Source organism: Ursus americanus, chromosome 15 (genome assembly GCF_024610735.1).
Source record: "Ursus americanus isolate L20-20 chromosome 15, mUrsAme1.1.p, whole genome shotgun sequence".
Classification (NCBI taxonomy): Eukaryota; Metazoa; Chordata; class Mammalia; order Carnivora; family Ursidae; genus Ursus; species Ursus americanus.
Genome location: NC_142141.1, coordinates 4730181 through 4750186, shown reverse-complemented (window position 1 = coordinate 4750186; position 20006 = coordinate 4730181). Strand labels below are relative to the sequence as shown.

General features: G+C 50.7%; 1 long non-coding RNA gene across 1 annotated transcript; it reads right to left on the bottom strand.

Annotated features, from left to right (window-relative positions):
• Positions 1–694: 694 nt before the first annotated feature.
• On the bottom strand, positions 695–18915 carry LOC148108836 (uncharacterized). The gene is made up of 3 exons (XR_015726827.1): positions 18772–18915; positions 13301–13476; positions 695–955 (listed from the first exon to the last, which is right to left on the bottom strand). It is a non-coding gene; the product is annotated as an uncharacterized LOC148108836 (long non-coding RNA).
• Positions 18916–20006: the final 1091 nt, after the last annotated feature.

Here is a 20006-nt window from a genome sequence, read left to right as displayed (position 1 = left end):
ACTCCCAAAAGGAGAATGTTGTCCCTGCCATACTAGCCAATACCACAGCTTCTTTAGTTTCACTGGACAGGTCTGCCTGGACCAATGTCGGGAGTATTTCCACCAGGGACAAGTAAGCATCTCAGTATTCTGCCTTCTCTACCATTGGTTTTTACCCAGCGGACCAGCTGTTTCTGGAAAGACCACTCACTGGTGAGAGTGATATCAGAGGGCTGTGGTAGGCAGCTGACCTCAAAAGCAGAGATCCTGGCCGCACGTCTTACTGGCCGGCTGTCTCTGGCTGGGTTACCTAACTGCACTCCTTCAAGGTGGGCGGATTCCCGTAAGGACCGATGAGATACTTAAGGCAGCACACCCAGCAAGGGCCTGGTGCTCAATAGGTTGTCAGCAAAGGTCATCCCTGTCCCTTCCACCCTCCCATTGCCCACCCACTGGGCTGATGTTAGTAAATCAGACATCCTCTTACACCCAATGTCGGATGGTACGTAGGTCTTATGAGTCAGAAAGGTTCAGAATCAGAAGCTCAGCTGGATGACACATCGGGCCCGGGTTGAACACTTACATGGAGCAGCTGAAAACCGCAAGGATAACCAACAATCGAAAATGTTCTGTATTCTCTCCAACCTGCCTGATCAGCTGCATCAGTTATCTACAGCTGTGTGACAAATGGCCCCAAAACTTAGTGGCTTAGAAAACAACACAGGTTTATTACGTCACAGTTTCTGTGGGTTGGGAATCCGGGTGTGGCTCGACTGCATCCATCAGCGTTTCTCACAAGACTGCAGTCATCTGGGGCTGCCGTCATCTCGAGGTTCCTCTCGGGGTGACTTGGCCTCCGAGCTCACTCATGTGGTTGTTGGCAGGATTCGGCTCCTCCCTGGCTGTTGGCTGGAGGCTCCCTCAGTCTCTTGCCACGTGGGCTCCTCTGTAGGATAGCTCACAACATGGCAGCTCGCTTCATCAGGACAAACAAGTGAGAAAGTCAGAGAGTGTGAACAAGAAGGAAGTCTTTTATAAGCTACCCTCAGAAGAGGCACACCATTGCTATTTTAGTCTATTCTAGAAGCAAGTCACTGGGTCCAGCCCAACCTCAAGGGGAAGGAGGGGGGCATTTTAGAAACAGCAGTCAATGTACTGTTTCAGCCACCTTTCACTCACAGTGTTCTAGCCATAGGGGCCTATTTTCTTCCATGAACAAGTCCACACTTTCCTACCACAGGACCTTTGCAAAGCGGTTCTGTCTGCCTGGTAACCCCTCCCTCCCTGCCTAGTTCTACTTATTTTCAGTTTTCATCTCTGGTCTCATTTTTGCAGAGAAGCCTTTCCTGATCATCCTTTTCTTGAGACACAGGAAGGAGAGGGGCCCAAAACATGACTCAATATCGGGTAGCCCATTACCTTCAGACCTGGTCGCTGATTGTCCACCTCTCATCCTTGTATGGCGTACTGTGGTGGGACTCTCCAGCGGTAACTCTAATCCTCAGACAGACAGACTTTAGATCTGGTTCGTGGATTCTTGGTGTATCGTGTTGGACTGCTCTAGCAGTCAAAATAGAGGAAAGAGACAGACCCCTGTTTCAGGCATGGTCCTCGCTCTGAATACGTGTGCTTTTCTGGCTGAGTTGTTGTTACCGTCTGTGTTCATGGATTCAGTTGGAATGGGTATGATCGTCAGTCCATGAACTCAGGTTCATGGGACAAATATAATTTCTCTTCCACCTAACTGAATTCAATTTCTATTTTGAGCGTCCATTTGGTTGGGATAGGTAGCAACTCAGTTGCAGTCTGTCCACCCCCTCCCTTTCCCCAGAGACAGTATCTGTGCTTGGTGTGGAAAGGTGATGGGAGGAAAGCCACCTGGTCTTTTATGTCACCCGTCTGTGGCATTTATCATTCTGAGTCACTGGTCAATACAGGTCTCCATGGAACTGTCCCCATTTCCTATCTCCAGCCTGTCTAAGGTCAGGTGACTCTGTTACCTCTATGATATTCTGGGGTTCGTGGGAACATGGTATTATTTTTGGTGCCTCACAGGATTGTGGGAAACTAAGAAATATCTGAGCCCCCATCGCCTAGATGCCATGTGGCGGCTTCTGCTATTTCCTGCCTTCCTGCCTCCCTGGGACTGCCTCTTCCCTTCTGCTTGGAGACCCCACAGACTCCCACAGACTCTGGGACTTTGCCCCTGCCCCACACCTGGCCCTGGGAACCAAGCGTGAGGGCCTCCCACAGGAGCGTGGGCACGCTCGTCACTCCCCCTCCCAGCCCTTTGCACATCACTCCCGGGAACATTCTTCTGTCTGCAGGGGAGAGGGGAACACCCTGCTTTGCTCCTGATTGCCTTCCTCCACATGTTTTTGGCTAAGCCATGAGTTCTTTCTACTCTTCTGAGACTCTGGTCTTGGAAGCTCCGAAGCCAAGGAAGACTGCTGAGCCAGCGTGGTATGGGACACCGGAGGGTGTGGAGGCACAGAGGAGGCACCCCATCTGTGCTGACCATCCGGGAGAGGTGGGCCTGGGAGGCCAGAGCTGAGCTGAGGGATGAGTGGAGTTACATAAGCAAGGAAAGGGCAGCTCAGCCGAGAGCAGAGCCTGTTCAAAGGTGGGAGGTCTGGAGGCGGGCCTCTGAGTGGCTTCCCTGTGTCCGTGTGATGGGAACACAGGTTGTGTCTCTGGAGTAGCTGCAGATAAGTTCGGAGAAATAAGCAGGGTTCTGGTAACGAAAGTTCTTGGATGTCAGGCCCAGGCATTCGGATTTTATCTTCAGGAAATGTAGATCCATGGGAGTATTTTTAAACATGCAGTGATGTGGCCGGCTTTGTACATTAGAATGTTCTCTCTGAGCCAAGGTGGAGGACAGGCTGAAGTCAGCATGCTAGAGAGGAGCCTGCTGCAGCCAGCCGGGCATGGAAAAACAGGGCTGCGGTGGGAAGATGGAGATGGGCTGCAGGGGACAGATTCAGCGCTTGGTGTCTGAGGGGATGTGGAGGCACAGAGAGCTAAGACTCCAGAACGACTACATGGCCGCTGATGGTTGTTATTTCCTGAGCTGGCAGGATGGCAACCCCAAGAGAAAGAGGTCGGAGAGGAGACAAGAGTTAGTTTAGTCTGAAGTCCAGGATTCTGTGGATAAGGAACCTTTTGGCTGTCTGGTTCTGAAACTCAGCAGAAGACTTCTGGAGCAGAAAAGCCCACATCAGAAGTATATGAAAGAGGCAGGCTCAGAACTCCAGTACTTTCTAACTGTTACTACGGACTGTGGTCAACGAGGCGCTTCAATAGCAGATGACCGTAAAATGCCGATGACTGTGACCCAGATACAGCCAGACATCAGGACTCATTGAGGAAAAGAGGTCAAGGGCTGCTTTCAGGGGCTCAGCTTTCCCATCAGGGACCCAGCTGTCATTTGCTTTCGGCTCCACCACGCTCTGGACTCCCGGTCTTCCCACTGATCCCTCTTGCTAGCAGATGCATGCCACATCCTAAATTTCAGTGTTTCAGAGAAATAGACCCGTGTTCCAGGAAACAGGACACGTTTCCCAGTTCAGCCACTATGTTGGCATTGGCACTTGAGATGACCTTTCTTCGTCATCCCAGCGTGAGCAAAGTGTGGCGTGTCTCGCAACATTTTAGGAGGACTGTAAACCATTTGGGAGGTAACCGGGACCCAAGGGAAGAATGTCACCGTTGGGGCCAAACAGACCTGAATCCTGGCCTTTCTGTGAACGTGGAGTAGGTCACTTCCCCTCTCTAAATGTCCCTTTTAGCGTCTCTGAGATGGAGACAGTCAGGGGCTGTAAGTGTTCGGGGAAATGACTCCTATCGAGTGCCTGGCACAGTTCCTGGCACGCAGTAACCTCTCCTTAACCACTTTAGCACCCCTCCCTCCCCACTCACCTTACTCCACACAAGGGGACATATTGCTGTTTTCAAGAACCGCCCCAGGAGAAGACCCGGTCCAGCCCCATGAAATGAACGGCTAGTGGTAGAATTTCACGCAGATGCTGAGGGGGACAGGGGTTTGAGATGACAAGGACAGGGAAAATCTGGGTTGCTTGGTATATATATATATATAGCTTAGATCCACTCTGTTCACATGGGGCAGTCCCAATGAATAGAGTCCTAACTGGGAAGCAAGAGAGTGATTTAAAAAAAAAGTCTTGAAAGCCACCTGTGTCATGTTGGAGTTCAAGCTAGCAGAAATAGCGCTTCCCTGGCCCTCAGATGCCTCTGTTCTCCTGCTCGTTAGCCTGGCAAAGCTGTGAGTAAGCTCCGAGCCTGCTTGCAGGGGGAGAGTGGCTGCCTGGCGTGCCCGATGAGTCACTGCCGCCTGCCCCGGTCCCCTGCCTGCCAGGTGGCCACTATCTTTGGACATTTTTATTTTCCTTTGTGGGGAAGGATAATTAGGGCCTCAGTGGCCTGTGGCTGTATCCATTCTGCCTGCCCAGACAGAGGCAGAGATCTTTCACAAAACCCTCTGTTTTTAGGGAAACTGGGGATGGTGGGGGTGGGAGGTGGGGGGATTTGAGCATGTCTGAGGTGTGCAGAAGCATGGGGGTACAGTAAGAACCTTTCAGGATTTGCAAAACGCGTACCTGTGCACTCAAGCACGGCCCAATAGAGTTGTTATGTAAAGTAGCTTAACTGGCCTACAGGTTGGTTGAGCTGTTTTTCTTTGTTGTTTTGTTTTGTTTTTTAAGTAATCTCCAGACCTGGAGATCAAGACTGTCCTAATAGCAAGAGTCAGACACGGAACCAACTGAGCCACCCAGGCACCCCCAGGTTAGTTTTACACCCAGGGATTGTACTAATGCAAGAGAGAGGAAAACAGATTTGACAAATTCAGGATGGGGGCTGTGTGGTTTACACAGACACAGAAGAAAAACCCCTGGGGACAGAATGGCCTCAAATGGAAAATGGTCCGGTGATTAGAACAGATGGGTGGATGGGTGGCTGTTAACTCTAGAGAGAGCAAGGGGAAATGCAGACACCAGCAGCTTTTGGATTACTTATGTGTAAAATGCAACCCCGTGGGCATATGAAAGGTGTTCTGGATGGATGCTGAAGGCTGAGAAGTCAACCCAGGATGGAAGATAAAATGTCGACTGAGGCGGAAGAGTTACTCCGCACCTGAATCGGGCAGAGTTGGCTGTAGAAGTCATCAGTCGAATGGTGTCACTGGTGGAAAGTATTTATGCGTGGAGTCTACAGTGGGTAGGTTCTGGGCGTGCATTTAGCAATCATACCCCTGAATCGCCACCCCAGGAAGTAACCTTGGGTAAATTATTTAACTTCCCTGGATCTCGTTTCCTCATCTTCAAATGAACCCCCATTTGATGGAGAGGATGGAATGGGGTGATAGAGTTAGGGCGCGTAGTTCGAACTCGGTCCGTGGTTGTGATTACACTTTCGTGTATTACCTTTTTCAACACGCTTTAACTGTGAGGGAGCACTTTGTGTCAGGCCCGTGCTAGACACTAAGGATATAGACTTCTTTGATTCATTTCACAAATATTCGCTGAGAGCCTACTATGTGCCTGGCAGACACTGCTGAGTCCTGGAGGACGGACTTAGGGGGACGCAGACGAGCCGCCTGACCACAAAGTGCTCTCTAGCCTGGTGAGGAAGACGGATGCTCGAATAGCTAGAGTACTTAGCCTGGACCGGTTCTTGCTGAAGGCCAGAATGTCAAGGGGTTCCAGTCTAATGGTCTCATCACAAGGACTGTCAACCCCTCTGCAGATGGGAAAACTGAAGCGCAGAAGGGTGAGACTCGCCCAGGTCCCCGCACTTCGTGAGTGGGAGAGCCTCGGCTGGAACCCACACCGGCCTGACTCCAACGTCTGCGTCCTTTCTCAACAGCACACGGTTGCCAGGGTGTGTTCCAAGCTTCTGGATGAAGACATCAGGCCAGGCAGAGTTGAGAAAATGCACAGACACAGAGGTATTCATTTTTCAGTCTCCAATTTGGGAAAGATGTAATTTCAGGGATACAGAGGAGCGGATTTGAGAAGAGTCAGCACCTCCTGCCACCGAGGGGTGCTGGGTGTGTCTTGGTGTGTGTGTGTGTGTCTGTGAGCAGATGCGTGTGTCTACGCGTGTTTCTGTGAATGTGTGTGCGCGTGTATCTCTGTCCCTGTGTGTGTGTGCGTATGTCATCTGCCTGTGGAGGGGAGGCAAGCAGGTGTGCCTGTCTGTGTGTGTCTCTGTATTTGTGTGTGTTACTCTGTGTGTCTGTATATCTCTGTATTTATGTGTGTGTCTCCATATTCTACGTGTGTGTGTGTGTGTGTCTGTGCTAGTGACCCTGTGTGTGTGTCTGAGCTGGGGGTATGTGGGTGCATTGGTGTGTATGTACGTATATGTATTTGTCTGTCTCTCTCAACCTGCACGTGTGTCTTTGGAGGCGTGTGTGTGTATTTGTGCACGTGGGTGCTTTTCGGTATCAGTCCTTCCGTGTGCGTTAATCCGTCTTTGTGACTCTGTGCCTTTTGGATATGTGCGTCAGTGTCCGTGATTGTCTGTGTGTGTGCATGCCTCTGTGGGGGGTAGGGTGTGCGTGCTCTCTCCGCCCCCCCCTTGTTTCTGTGGGGCTGCTTTAACTTGTCCTTCAGAATTGGGGACACGGCAACGGCAGTGACTTTCGCCTTATCTCGCAGCCTGCCACTCTGTCAGAGGAAATTAGATTTGCTTGGCACAGCCTGCTCCTTATGATGTCATTTTGGCTGTGACCTGCATGTCCTGCTCTCCTAGGTATTTGTCTTTTGATTGCCTAATGAATACCTGCCAATGCGGAGATTAAGAGAACATGACTTTGGGGGTTTTTTTGCTTTGTTTTTTTTTAAAGAATCATACCAGCGGTGGAACATTAGCTGTTGGTTTCTTTGCTGTGGACATGGAAGCCATGGTAAAGGAGTAGAGCCTTGGCTTTGAAATGGAAAGACCTGGGCTCGAGTCTTCAGTTGGCCCTTTCAAAAGCTGTGTGACCTTGGAAAGGACACTTTACCTCTCTGAGCCACGGTTCTTTTTCTGCTAAATTCAGAAAGTTCTTTGGAGGGACAAATATAATAACAGATGAAAATGTTCTCAGAAATCCACAAAGTACTTGGATGGCATGAGGTCAAGGCAGAAAGGCCCAGCAGGAGGACCCTGGGCTCAGACATCAGGCAAACTCTGGGTTTGGGTCCTGGCTCCATTCTTTTCCCAATGTATGATCTAGAGCAAGTTACTGTATGTCTCTGAGCTTCAGATTGCTTCTCCGCTAAATACAGCATTATATATAAAGCATTTAGCTCACAGCTAGCCACCAAGAGGGCCCCAAAATGAAAACTGTTAATATTTTTAATAATACAACAAGGATGATAGCAGTATTAATATTTGCCCACTTTCAAACTTTCAGTGAGCATAATAAGCAAGATAAAGCCTTTGGAAGTACAGGGTGACATGGGCAGCGTGATAGAAGTGATTTACTATTATTTATTTTTACTATTTCAAGATGCAGCATCAGCAGAGTGTTCTTGGCATCACCATATTCTTGGCAAGTGCTTTGTATTTCATCTAGAACTGAGAGACCGTTCTCGTTGCACAAAAGGCTGAGAACAAGACAGCCTCCAGCCCAGAGTGGTCTGGGCCGACTACTGGGGGCTGACTTCCCCAGGACCTCTCCCCAGCCCCTCCAACCGCATCCCTTCTATACGATCCCCTCATTCCAGCCTCAATCCCCCTTGCCTTGGAAGATGCTCTTCCCTCCCCTGGAATATTCCTCACCACCGCTCTAACCTCAGATCACCTGGGCTGGGCTCCAGGTGCCTCTGCCCAGGCTAAGTCCCTGCTCTGTGCCCCCAGGGCCCCGTGCATTCACCCCACCATGCATGACGTCCAGGGTGTTCGAATGCTCTGCTCTGTGCCTGGCTCCCTCCCAAACAGGCCCTCCAGGAGGGCAGGGACAGGGACCACAGAGCCCTACGTGGACGTTTGCAGAGTGAACACATGGAGATTAAACGTCTCCTCTCATGTTCTGTCCCCATCTCCTTCAGATCCAAAACCTTCAGATAGCAATACATTCGCTTCATCTGGACCCACTTCTGACAACCATTTTGTTCGATAACAGAGATCTGGAAAGATGTGCCTGTTGATTTTGGTTGGGTTTGCTTTTCAAGCAGATGGGCTTATCGCCTCGGGGCTGCTTGTCTCCAATAACAGTGCCACGCAGGCCAGAGGACAAAAGATTCCCAAGTGTTTGACCTGCTTCAGCCTGTGTTTGGGGGCTAACGTGTGGGTTTGCTGCAGTGGCCCTGGGCGTCCACGTGGGCCTGCAGCATCAGTTTTGGAGGGCGGTTGGAGGCCTAGAGTCTGGGATTGGCCTGATTCCAAGCCCCAGAAGTATTGAACTCCTTTATATCTCAGTCTCCTCATCTGTAAAATGGGGATACATAATAATACATGGCTGCCACACCTGGGTTTAATCTCAGCGTTAAATGAGACCCCTCAGGTAAAGCCCTTAACCCAGTGCACGGTGTAGAGGGAGTGTTCAGTGAAGGTGGGCTAGTGTTCCTATTGTGTTACACTTGTAACCAATGGAAATATCAGACCAGGACCTCCACTGTGCCCGGAACAGAGACTGAGCATTTGGAATCAAACATCTGCCTCCATTTTGCAGAGCTGGGTTCCCAGGACTAGATGTTGGAATTACTCTGCAATGTCAGATGAGTCTTTTTATGGTCAGGTGGGCATCACTCAAGGAGATGTTCAGTCTATCTGCCTGATGAGGTGTGAGGCTTTCAGTGTGAGCCTTTCTCTCACTTAACAGCCACCTGGCTCTCCTAGTTGACAATCTACTTGGCACGTGGGCCACCTCATAGTGTAGAGCAGGGGTCAACAAATGATATCCCTCAAGCGAAATCTGGCCCACAACCTATTTTTGTAAATAAAGTTTTATTGGAACACAGCCCTGCCCATTCATTTACATCTTGTCTATGGCTGCTTTTGAACTCTAATGGCAGAATTGAGTAATTATAACAGAGACCATAAGGCTTGCAAAGTCTAAAATATTTTCTATTTGGACTTTGCGGGAAAAATTCAGCGACACCTGGTGTTCAGTTGAAACGGGATTTAAAGAACAATCCGGTTGAGCTAAATCAGTAACCTGAGCCTCATCCCATCTCCTCACTCTCCCTCAGCCCTGACTTCAGGCTGACCACCGAGACCAGATTACTTTGCTCTGCTCTATCTCACATGTTTTCCCCTCATCTCTTTCTCAAAGGCTACTTGTCTTAGTTTAGCTCTGACTCCACCCCTCTTGACTATCACGCATGAGGGCCACCACCAGCCTGTAAGGTGTCTGGGTGATTAGATAAAGATGTCTTTTCTGGGTGGCTACAGCTCCACGACACATATGGTGAACAGCAGGACTGCCTCTGTGCAGGAAAAAAGCCACCTAACCGTATTGATTATACCCAATCAGTTATGGCTCTTATGCCTACTGGTTACATCTATTGATCATACATTCTCCTTGCCTCCCTATCCAGGTAGTCCTTCACCCTAGAGCTAGAGAGATCTTTCTAACAGGCTGTGTCCCTCTCCTGCTCATCCCCTCCATAGCTTCCCTCGTCCTCATGACAGAGCCCATGTGCATGATATTCAACGCCTGTCATGGTCTGGTCTTTACCGGTCTCCCAGTCCCATGCCTCACCACCTGCTCAGCCTACCTCACACCTGAGCAACTGTCCTACAACTTGGAGTACCCTTGACCTAGATCTCCATGCTGTTCATACTGTGGGGGCTAGCACAGTTTTGTCCTTCACGGAATACTTTATTTCTCCTTTTCTCCATCTGAAAACTTCCTAGTCTTCCTTCGGGTCCACCACAAGCATCTCAAACTTCTTCACACACCAGGGTTCATGGTGTAAGCACAGGTCAGAAAATCAGGGTGGTGGATCTTGACCAGTTTGAAAGATGCACTAGTCTAGAAAACATGGGAGTGGACCACTCTTGGTCAGGTGCTGTCATAGCGTAGGATGAATAGCACAGGCTCTGGGGCCATACCGCCCGGGGTCAAGTCTGGCTCTGCATTTTATTAGCAATGACCGTGGGCAAGTGATTTAATTAGCGTGCCTCAGTTTCTTCACGTAGAAAACAATGATAATGGTAGACAGCACTGTCTTCGTGGCTTGTCATGAAGGGTAAGTGAATATATTAATATATATGCATAAATTGTGTACACCACTTAGAAAGCTACCTGGCAACGCGGCAAATGCTGTGAACGTTGTTGAGCGGGTGCGCGCATGCTTGGGGGCCTGTGCGCGTGCCTGTGCGCGTGCCTGTGGTTCTGAGGAGAACTCATCGAAAGCTGCTTCTCAGGCTGGCATCTATTCTGATCCTTATTAAGCCAATTATTTGACTATATTATGATTTTAAAACATTATTTTGCTTTTCTCTCCTTTACTAGACAGGGAGCTCCTGGAGGGCAGCAAGTACGTCTTATTATCTGCCTTCCAAGCGCCCAGCACCGTGCTTAGTTGATTTTTTTTAATAAATGAGAAAAATGAGACCTAGGTCCTGAAGCTGAGCCACTATGGGGCCTCCTTCCTACAGTTACAGGGGCCAGAATCCTCTTGCCCCTCGCCCCCCACCTTCCACCTCCACCGTCTCCTGTAAGAAAGATGCCAAGCTTGTGTGGCGTTGGGGCGACTTTCTCAGGCTGTCTGTTCTGCACGATGAGATGAGAATACGTGACCACGTCTCACCGTCAGTGAGAGGGAGGAGGGCACAAGGGACCCTCGAGCAAGAAATGGAGCTTCCAAACTGATTCCGAGGAAAATGGAAACTCCAGCTGACCTAAGAGATTTCTGTAATGAGAGAAAACCAATTTAAATGCAAATAGCCCAAAGCATAGTTGGGGAAAGGCGTTGTGCTGCAGAAAAAGGCTGGGAAAACAAACATAGCCCTCATCACGAGGCCAGTCCACCGTTGGACGGGAGGGCTGCTTTATCCATTTAGGCTTAAAGTCTAAACGAGGGACAAAGAGTCGCATGCATTGCTGGCGGCGTTCCCTGGGGCTTCGTGGTGCCCACTGAGACATGGGCGTCCCTGAGGGAGCCAGCCACTGGCCACTACCATTTACGGAGCCCCCGGCGGGTGTCAGTGGCTCTGCAAGGCATAGAGAACAAAAGATGTCCCCTTGGGGCGCCTGGGTGGCACAGTGGTTAAGCGTCTGCCTTCGGCTCAGGGCGTGATCCCGGCGTGATCCCGGCGTTATGGGATCGAGCCCCACATCAGGCTCCTCCGCTACGAGCCTGCTTCTTCCTCTCCTACTCCCCCTGCTTGTGTTCCCTCTCTCGCTGGCTGTCTCTATCTCTGTCCAATAAATAAATAAAATCTTAAAAAAAAAAAAAAAAGATGTCCCCTAGATAAGCACGGCCTCTGCGGGGCTCACAGCCTCGGGGAGCCATTAGAACCTGAAGTCGCTTCTGGCCCCACCACCGGTACTAACATTTTATTGGGCATTTACTTTGTACCAAGCCCCGGGCTAAATACTGTTTGCGATGGTAATCCATCAGATTCTCACAGTGACCCTGTGAGGGAGGTTGTTAGCATTCCCATTTGACAGACAAGGCCACTGAGGTTCCAGGAGGTGAGAAACTTGCCCCCGATTGTTTCAGACCCGGACAGAATGGGTCCAGGGCTCTGGCTCACCCTCGTCCTGAGGAGCTGAGAAGAGACCCCGGTGCAGAGCAGAGGTGGCCCACAGTCAGGATGCCCTGGGACAGAGTTTCTCGCTGGCTTTGGCCCAGAGCAGTCAAATAACCCCATGCGAGGAATCAGTGTGGATTGCTCCGCCACTCACTGTGTGACCTTGACGGTTACTTTCCCTCTCTGGGCCCCATTTGCCTATATAAAATGAAGGGGGTGGCCTAAAATTATTTTACGCCATAAATTTATATTATTCTAGGACTCCAGCTGCCCTCAAGCATAGCCGTTGTCCAGTCAATAAAACACCTCCTCTGTCCTTCTTTATGCCCCACCCCCCCGGCCTCTACCCTTGCGGGCCCATAGCGGTTACGATGGTGCACTTTAATTTCCTCCTTTGGTTTCATAATTCAAGGACAGCACCATCTGCCACATTAAATCCACGTTCCCTGCTAGCCTCCTTCTCAAAACAAGAGATGGATAAAGGCTTCATCCGGTTTATTTCCCGGATGGAGCAAGAGCTGGCAAAACCGAACGGGGATAGCTTTGGCCTTGCAAGCTGTATTAATCCCCTAATCTCCTGGTAGGGCCGCAGAGCCCATTCTGTCATCCTCAGCGACTGCCCCAGCCAAGTCATGGTGATGATGATGATGGTAGATGACATTTACCAAGGCTCTTCTGAGTCAGGCCCTTTCTTAAGGTTTTTTTGTGGAATCATTTATTTCGCCCCCATTTCATCTCTGCAAGGAAGGGGCTAGTAGTAATAGCCCCACTTTACAGATGCAGAAACGGAGGCCCAGGAGGCTTAAGAAATTTGCCGAAGACCACGCAGCTTGCAAACAGCACAGGCTGAATTGAATTGGCTGGGGGAAGTAGTCACGTACACACAGAGACGGCCAGCCCGAGAGGAGCCAGGCCTCCCGGCTGAGCTTTCTGACCTCTGATATTTGAGGTGTCGAGGGCACTCTCCTTTATTAAACATTCACTTGACGCATTTTTCCCGAGCAGCCCATAGTGTGCCAGACGCTGCTCTCCCTGCTGAGCGGCCAACAGAGAACAAGGCCCACCGGGGTCCTCTCTCAGGGCTGAACGTCCAGTACGAGCGCAAACAGACGCGATCGTTGTAGGTGATGGTAAAATGCCACAAAGAAAATATACGAGGGAGCATGAGAGGGAGAAATGGGTGATGCGCAGGGCAGGTGTCCTGGAGCAGAGGGCCTCTGAGCAGAGATGTGGGCATTCGGCAATGCCTCGGGCTTTCTCAGCCTCAGCACTGCAGAGATCGTGGGCCCGGTAATTGTTATGGGGCCTATCCTGGGCACGAACGGCCGTGGAGCAGCATCGCTGGCCTCCACCCACGAGATGCCAGTAGTAGCCCCTCTCTGGTATGACATTGCCAAATGTCCCTGAAGGGCAAAATCACCCCCTGTTGCGAAGCCCTGAGTCATGAGATCAGCAAAGCAAGTGGCGTGGGTGGAAGGGCTAGCAAGGCGGCCGAGTGTTTGAGAAGCAGGAAGAAGACTGCTTTGGCTGGAGGGCAGGGGGCCAGGGCAAGGGGGGCAGGATCGTCACAGCTCTTGCAAATTCTCTAGAAAGCACTCAGCACACTTACAGAGTTTCTTGTCTGTGCCAGGCATTGTACCAGCTGTGTCCAAGGACACGGTGCATGCCCCATGGTGATCACAGTCGGGGCGGCGGGATGAGACACTTGTGTCCGGGAAGGCAGCTGTCAGCATGGGGCTGTCCGTGGTAACAGAATATTCCGGTCCGAAGGCAAGCAGAGAGGGGCTGCGAAGGCAGTGACCACAGTGCAGGAGGTCTGAGCCCTCCTCTTGAAGAGGAGATAGGGATGAGGGAAGCTTTCACCTTCTCAGCATCCCAGCCCTTCCGTCTTCTGTCAGCAACCATTCCGCCCCCCACCCCCGCCGGCCGCGTACCGCGCAATTTTCGTGGAATTTCTAATCACGGTGTCCCCCCTCCCCCCAGTCAAGCCAAGGGGCTGGCGTGAGACCCAAGCTTGGCTATCAGATTCTTTCTTCCTGGAATTAGGATACTGGGCAGAGAAACCCAAGGGCAGAGAATGGCTAGAGTCCATTTTTCTAATGAAAACGAACAAGGCAAGTTCTTTTGTTCTGGCATTATTTTCTCCTCTCTCAACAACCTAAGAAGCAATTGTTTCTCTCTCTCTTCCAAAGCCTAGTTTCTTAGCTTTTCCTTCTAATGCTTTTTCAATATATATCCATTTCGTTCACCACAGTGGATTTCTGATGCTTGAAACCCCAATTAAAATAGAAACAGTGCAATGTGGAAAGGGAAAAGAGAGTGTCAATTTCTGATTCACTGCACTCACCACTTTATATTAAATAAGCTGTATGTCCCTCTCTCTCCTAGCAACCAGCAGCTTCTCCAGGGCCGGGAGAAGGCTTTTCCTCGCAGCACTCAGCTCAGAGCTGGCTTCTGGCTTTGCTCTTGCCCTGGTTTATAACTACCCATTTCTTTGTGGAATCATTTGCTCGATGCCATCCTCCCCCACCATGCCGGAGCCCCATTGAAGACAGAGTATAGGGAGCCTACCCCAATAAGGGGACCGATCTTCCCAATCTGCCTTTGTCCCCCGGGGGTTTCCTGGGACAGGGACTTCCTGTGCTAAAACCAGGAAAATCCCCAGCAAATCAAGACAGTGGCCAGCGTACCAGGGCCTGGCATAGAAGAAGCCTTCGAGCACCATTTGTCCCTGACATTCAAGAAATATATGTTGAAATGAACCATAGAGGCAGCCCAGCAGAAGGCATATTCTTTCATTCCTTATTTCTTCACACGGACCGTGTGCCCAGGAACCAGCTTGTCAGAAGCAGGGGATTCAAGGAAGGGTGTCCCAGCAGCCAGGACTGGAGACACAAATTGGAACTAGACTGGAGACGGGGTCTCCAATGCTGGGCTCAGAAATCTGGATGCCACGCAGGTGCAGCAGATCCCAGCTGATTGAGAAACAGGGAGGAGGCATGAAAACGGAAATAGTTTAGGGGTGACGCCTCAGAGGCTGCCCCCCAGGCTCTCTGATAAAGGAAGCATCTGCAGGGGCTGCTGAGCAGGGGACACAGCCTGAAATCCGTGTGAGCTGTTTGCTCGTTTTCTTCCCAGGGTCTAGGCTAGGCACAGAGGAGTTTGGGCTACCTCCTTTTTCAACTCAAGCACAGCCATCTGCTCGACTCAACAAGCAGAAAATCCACCCCCAGGAAACGTGAATTTATTTGTGGATATGCGATGAATCCCACAGCTCTGCTCCTTGTGGAGATCCAGCAACCTGAACCGTGCCACGAGGCTGTCCTCCGGGTGGACGGCACCCCTGCCCCACCGGCAGGCAAGAAAACATCCATGCACAGCCGGGCATGCTTTTCCGATGAGGCCTCCCAGACTCTGAGGACCTGAAAATCCTCTGAGAAGAACATTTCTCCCATTCACCTCCCTCAATTCAGAGAGGGGGAAGGAATGTTCCTAAAGTGACCTAGTAAGTGAGAAACAGAGGGCGGGCGGCTCCCTCCTTAGCTTTTCTCAATAAAGAACTGAATCACGTAAAAGGGGGCCCCCTTGCTCCTGGCAGACAGGAGAAAGTTCTAGAAGGGGAACAAACAAGGAGATAAAAACATTCAATTGTGAGGTTCGAGAATTTTTTCCTCTTTGAATTCTCTTTCTGTCCTTCTTACCACACCAAGAAGGCAATCTCACTTCCTACTAACAGGTCTTTAGCACCTCTCTGAAACTTTAACACCTCTCCAGATCCCCCTTTTAAATGGAAATCAAACAGGCCTCAAGCCCAGAGTCTTCAATGGGCACCCCTATTCCCCCAGAATTCAGTAATATTGCTTTATTTTCCTGGTATTTCTTTTTATGGATAGCTTCTTTTTGTGGCAGGTGGTATTGGCTCTCCATTTATGGTAATGAGAACATTTCCCTTTTGAACAAATGTATTTAAGTTTTAAATGTGAGACGAGTTAAAGAAAAATAATGAGGGAGAGACGAGGCCAAGTGGCATGCAGCTGCCGCCCCAGGATTGGTGGTCCTCGGTGATGGACGTTTGAACGCTGGGGTGGGGATCGGAGGTGTGGTGACTCCAGGAGCGTGCTCGCCAGAGCAAATGTCAAACTTGAAGTTGAAAAGGTGGCTTCTTCTCTGAATTAGAAACAGAGACTTTGGAAACTCTTCACGAGACCTTGAACAGACAGAAACAGAGGACCCTCCTCATGGGTAAGGGGTCTCCTCCGTAAAGGAAAAGATGGGCAGTGAATTTGTGTAGGTTTCTTACGAACAACTACCGAAGGGGTAATAAAAGCAGGAAGCGTGGTGGAAGGGCAGGAGCAGCTGCCGCCTGTGGGCACCCTGTGCTAAGCTTTTCATATGCTTCCCAAAGCCTCTCAGTCCCTTCACCAGCCCTCTGATGCTCACTTGCCAGCGACGTCTAAGGAGCATGTACCACGTGCCAAGACCTCTTCAGGGCGCTTTATCCATCCATGTAGTCCTCACACCATCCTTTGGAGGCAGGTATTATCACCCCCACTTTATAGATAAGAAAACTGAAGTATGGAGAGACTGAGGAGCTCCGCAAGGTCACAGCTGGCAGGAGGTAGAAGCAGGTTCAAGCCCAGGCCGTCTGGCTCCCAGTGTGCCCCTAACTGTTACACTTCACGGAGGTGAGCGACCATACACTTATCTCCATTTCACAGAGGAGGACTCAGGCTTGCCGGGTGGAATAATTCACCGAAGATCACACAGCTACTGAATTGTGAAGCCAGCGAAACCGCCTCCCAAGAGTGGTGTTTTCCTGAAAGCAAGTGATTTTGTTCATTCAACAGATGCTGATTGAGCGTCTGTCCTGAGCGAAGGCCCCTCTTCCAGCACAAGTGCTCTTGGGGGCTGTGGGTCCATCCCTGCCCTCCCACAGGCACGGGGGTCGTCCTATGCGCTTCTTCCTGGGATCTCTGGATTTCTGGCTAAATCTAAGCCAGACCAGCCCACAGGCACGGTTCTGTGGCAGAATCAGGAAGCCTGGGCAAGGCTTCTAGAACCTCCACTCTGGCCTCAGTTGTGCCGTTTTCTGCCGGGGCCTCTTTGCCCCTTCCAGCCTCAGCGTCCTCACCTACCAAATGGAACGAAGTAAAATGATCTGACTCCACTCACAGGGTTATTGGGAAAATCCAACGAGAGTGTGTAGCTGACAGACTTTTCACCCCGGAGCCCCATGTTAGTGGTCGCCGTCGGTTCACACTGCTCTCTGGCAAGTTATCTTAAAATAGAAATTACCAGTTTTTTTCTAATCACGAAAGTTTGGGAATTACACAAGAGCACACAGAAAAAATACAAATGGTTCATGACCCCCTACCCATTGGTGACCTCTATTAACCCCTTGGTGTATTTCCTTCTGGTTCATAAATATAAGATAAACGTAAATATATTCATTGCCTGACTTAAAATCCAGCAGCTTCCCACTGCAGTGGGACTAGCTCCAAACTCCGTACAAACACCTCACCTTGGCTTTCATCCCTGTGTTGTGTGGCCTGTGCCTGCCTCCCTCCCACCTCTTCTCTCCCCACTCGCTCACCATGTCTCTTGATTTATTTATTTTTTTCTAAAACTGCAGTTGCATCACCGCTCAAGGCCTTTGTCCCTTTGTCTGAAATGCTCTTCCCTGGATCCTCATGAATGGATGTTTTTCAACGCGCAGGTCGAGATTGGAAGGTCACCTCATCAGACGTCCTTCCTCGTCACTCCATCTAAACCAGCCCATCTTACGCCCAGTCCGTGGCATCGCACTACCCCTGGAATTGTCTTGTTTGTACTCTGACTTCGCCCCAGACGGTACGCTGAACTCGTTCCCTTCCGTATCGCCGTGCCCAGAATATTGCCCGACACGCGGCACATTATTCAATAAGGGAATAGATTAGATTAGAGCACTTCCAAGCTGGGATCATCCTAGATCGATATGGTGCGACTTGGTTTTTTCACTTAATATGATGTGACCACAATGACTTTAATGGCAGTGTGGGACGCCGTTATACGGATGCATCATCATTTTTAACCAAGCCCCTTTATTGATTAGTTGGGGCATTTCTCATTGGTGTGCTTGTAAGTACCGTTACAGCGACCATCCTTGCACACACACGGAGGCTTCGCACACGTCCCTGATCTTTTCCCTAGGCTTAATTCCTGCTGGTGAAACCCTGGGATCAAAGGGGGCAGAGCTTCAATCCTCTTCATCCGTATTGCCAGACTGACTTGAGGAGAAGCCCTACTGTCTCCAGATTTGTTTTAACGACCCATAGTGTGCGCTGTTCTTAGCAGACTCCTCGGAAGGCCAAGGGAATGTCATTGCCTCCTTACCCAGGAGAGCTAAGGTTGAGGCCTTATTCCGCAGAAACCTCCTCCCTTCCCGACAACAGCTACACCTTTGAGCCCTACTGACCAGGCCCAAAACGTGACACAGGGATCCTCGCAGGTGGTGAGGCACAGAGGCTAGAAGTCCCTTTAGCCAGGCCGAGGCATTTCTCATTCTGGAAATGAATGAGAGCCTGGCCCAGCCAGACTTTGTGAACTGGATGTTCCTTGTTCTTGCTCTCCAAAACACACCTGGGATGGGCCAGCAGGCCTCTTGCCGAACCTTGCCCATACCTGGCCAAGGCCTCTGTGCCTCTGCTCGCCTGCCTTCTCTGTGCCCTGCTCCATCTCCTGTCCCAAGGCCTAGTGCTACTCCCCTCCCCACTCCCCCAGTTCAGAAAACCCCTCAGCGGTCCCCCTCCAGCCCAGAACCGCTACAACTCTGACCACCAGCCTCTCCTTTGGCGTTGAATCATCTCCCTGCCTGACACTGTTTCTGCACCTGTGTGTCTGAATAAGGTTCAGTGTCCAAGTGCGGGCTTTTCTCCCTCTGGGAGCTCGTCCGCAGTCTGAGAGTCAGAACGTGTGGGCGAATCAGGCCTGGGATGGAGCCTGGTCTCTGGTACCTACTTGCTCTGTGCATTTCACAACATCTTTACTCCTTCCGGACCTCAGTTTCCCCATCCACAAAACGCAGATTGTAATCATACTGACCTGGAGGAGTTGTTCTGGGGATTCACATAAAGCCCTTAGCTTCGTGCCCGGCGCAGAGCAATTGCTAAGCGCAACGACAGAAAGGAGTATTTCTGAATTGTTCTTCTGTACCCTGCTCAGGCTGAGCCGGTGACATGCACACCGATAACGGAAGCATTTGTGGAATGGAATGAACGGACGTCATGTGGGCACTCACTGTGTGTGTATTTCACTCGCCAGCGCTCAGGGAAACCAGAACCAGGCGTCTCGGGTGCCGGGGGCCGGCGGAGAAAGGGATCTCTACGGGTAGCTGAACCGTCACCCAGACGTAAGCCCAGAGCTCTTGCAGAGTGAAGATAGGTTATCTGATTCAATCTCCACACCAGCCTGACAGGAAGATAGTCACATGTCTCTCTGACAATAACACCTACCATTTGTTGGTCACCTGGCGTGTGTCAGGCCTTTGCGAGACACTTTTTAAAAATGTGATTTCATTTAAACCTTCACACTATCTCAGGGAGATAAGGATTATTATTACCGAGGAGGGAACAAGGTCAGAAAGTTTAAGTAAACTGCCCAAGGGCTAAGGGGTAGTCAGAGAAGAGGAGAGGCCAGGATTTGAAACAACAACAACAAAACCCAGAAAATTCCGTTATACCACCTGACTGACTGACATTTGCACAGAACGTCCAGACCTCTGCATTCAGTAGGCGCTTAACAGAAACTGGACTGCAAATGCATGGTGATCTTGGGCCTTTTAACAGAAGCCTCAGAGGGAGCAGTTTCTATTTCCGGTGCCCACCTCAATCTCCATCTCGGGGAGGCTGCTCCCCACCCCCCGCTCTGCTGTCATGATGTTCTTGTTTTTCTCCAGGCTCTGTGACTCAGCACGCAGCTCCAGATGGCTTCCTGCCTTTCCAGTCTTGTTGGCTGGGGTGCCGGGGCCCTGGTGCAGTAAACTAAAACCGAAAACATGTTGCAACGAAGAGTGGAAACCCTCCCTCCTCTGTCTGCTAACATGAAGCCTGGGGTCTGCTACTCATGGCGGTGGCTCCCTCCACGGCCTCCCCTTGACACAGTCCCTCTTCTCTAGCCCCGAGATCCTCTTACTCCACCCCAGCCTATCCTTGATGCCTCGAAGGTGCCACCGAGGCGGGGGAAGCAGGGACCAGCAAAGGGGAAGGGCCCAGTTCTGACATCCCCTTGGTCTGTTGACCTTTAGCAATTTACTTTCTGAGCCTCAGTGGTCAAATGGA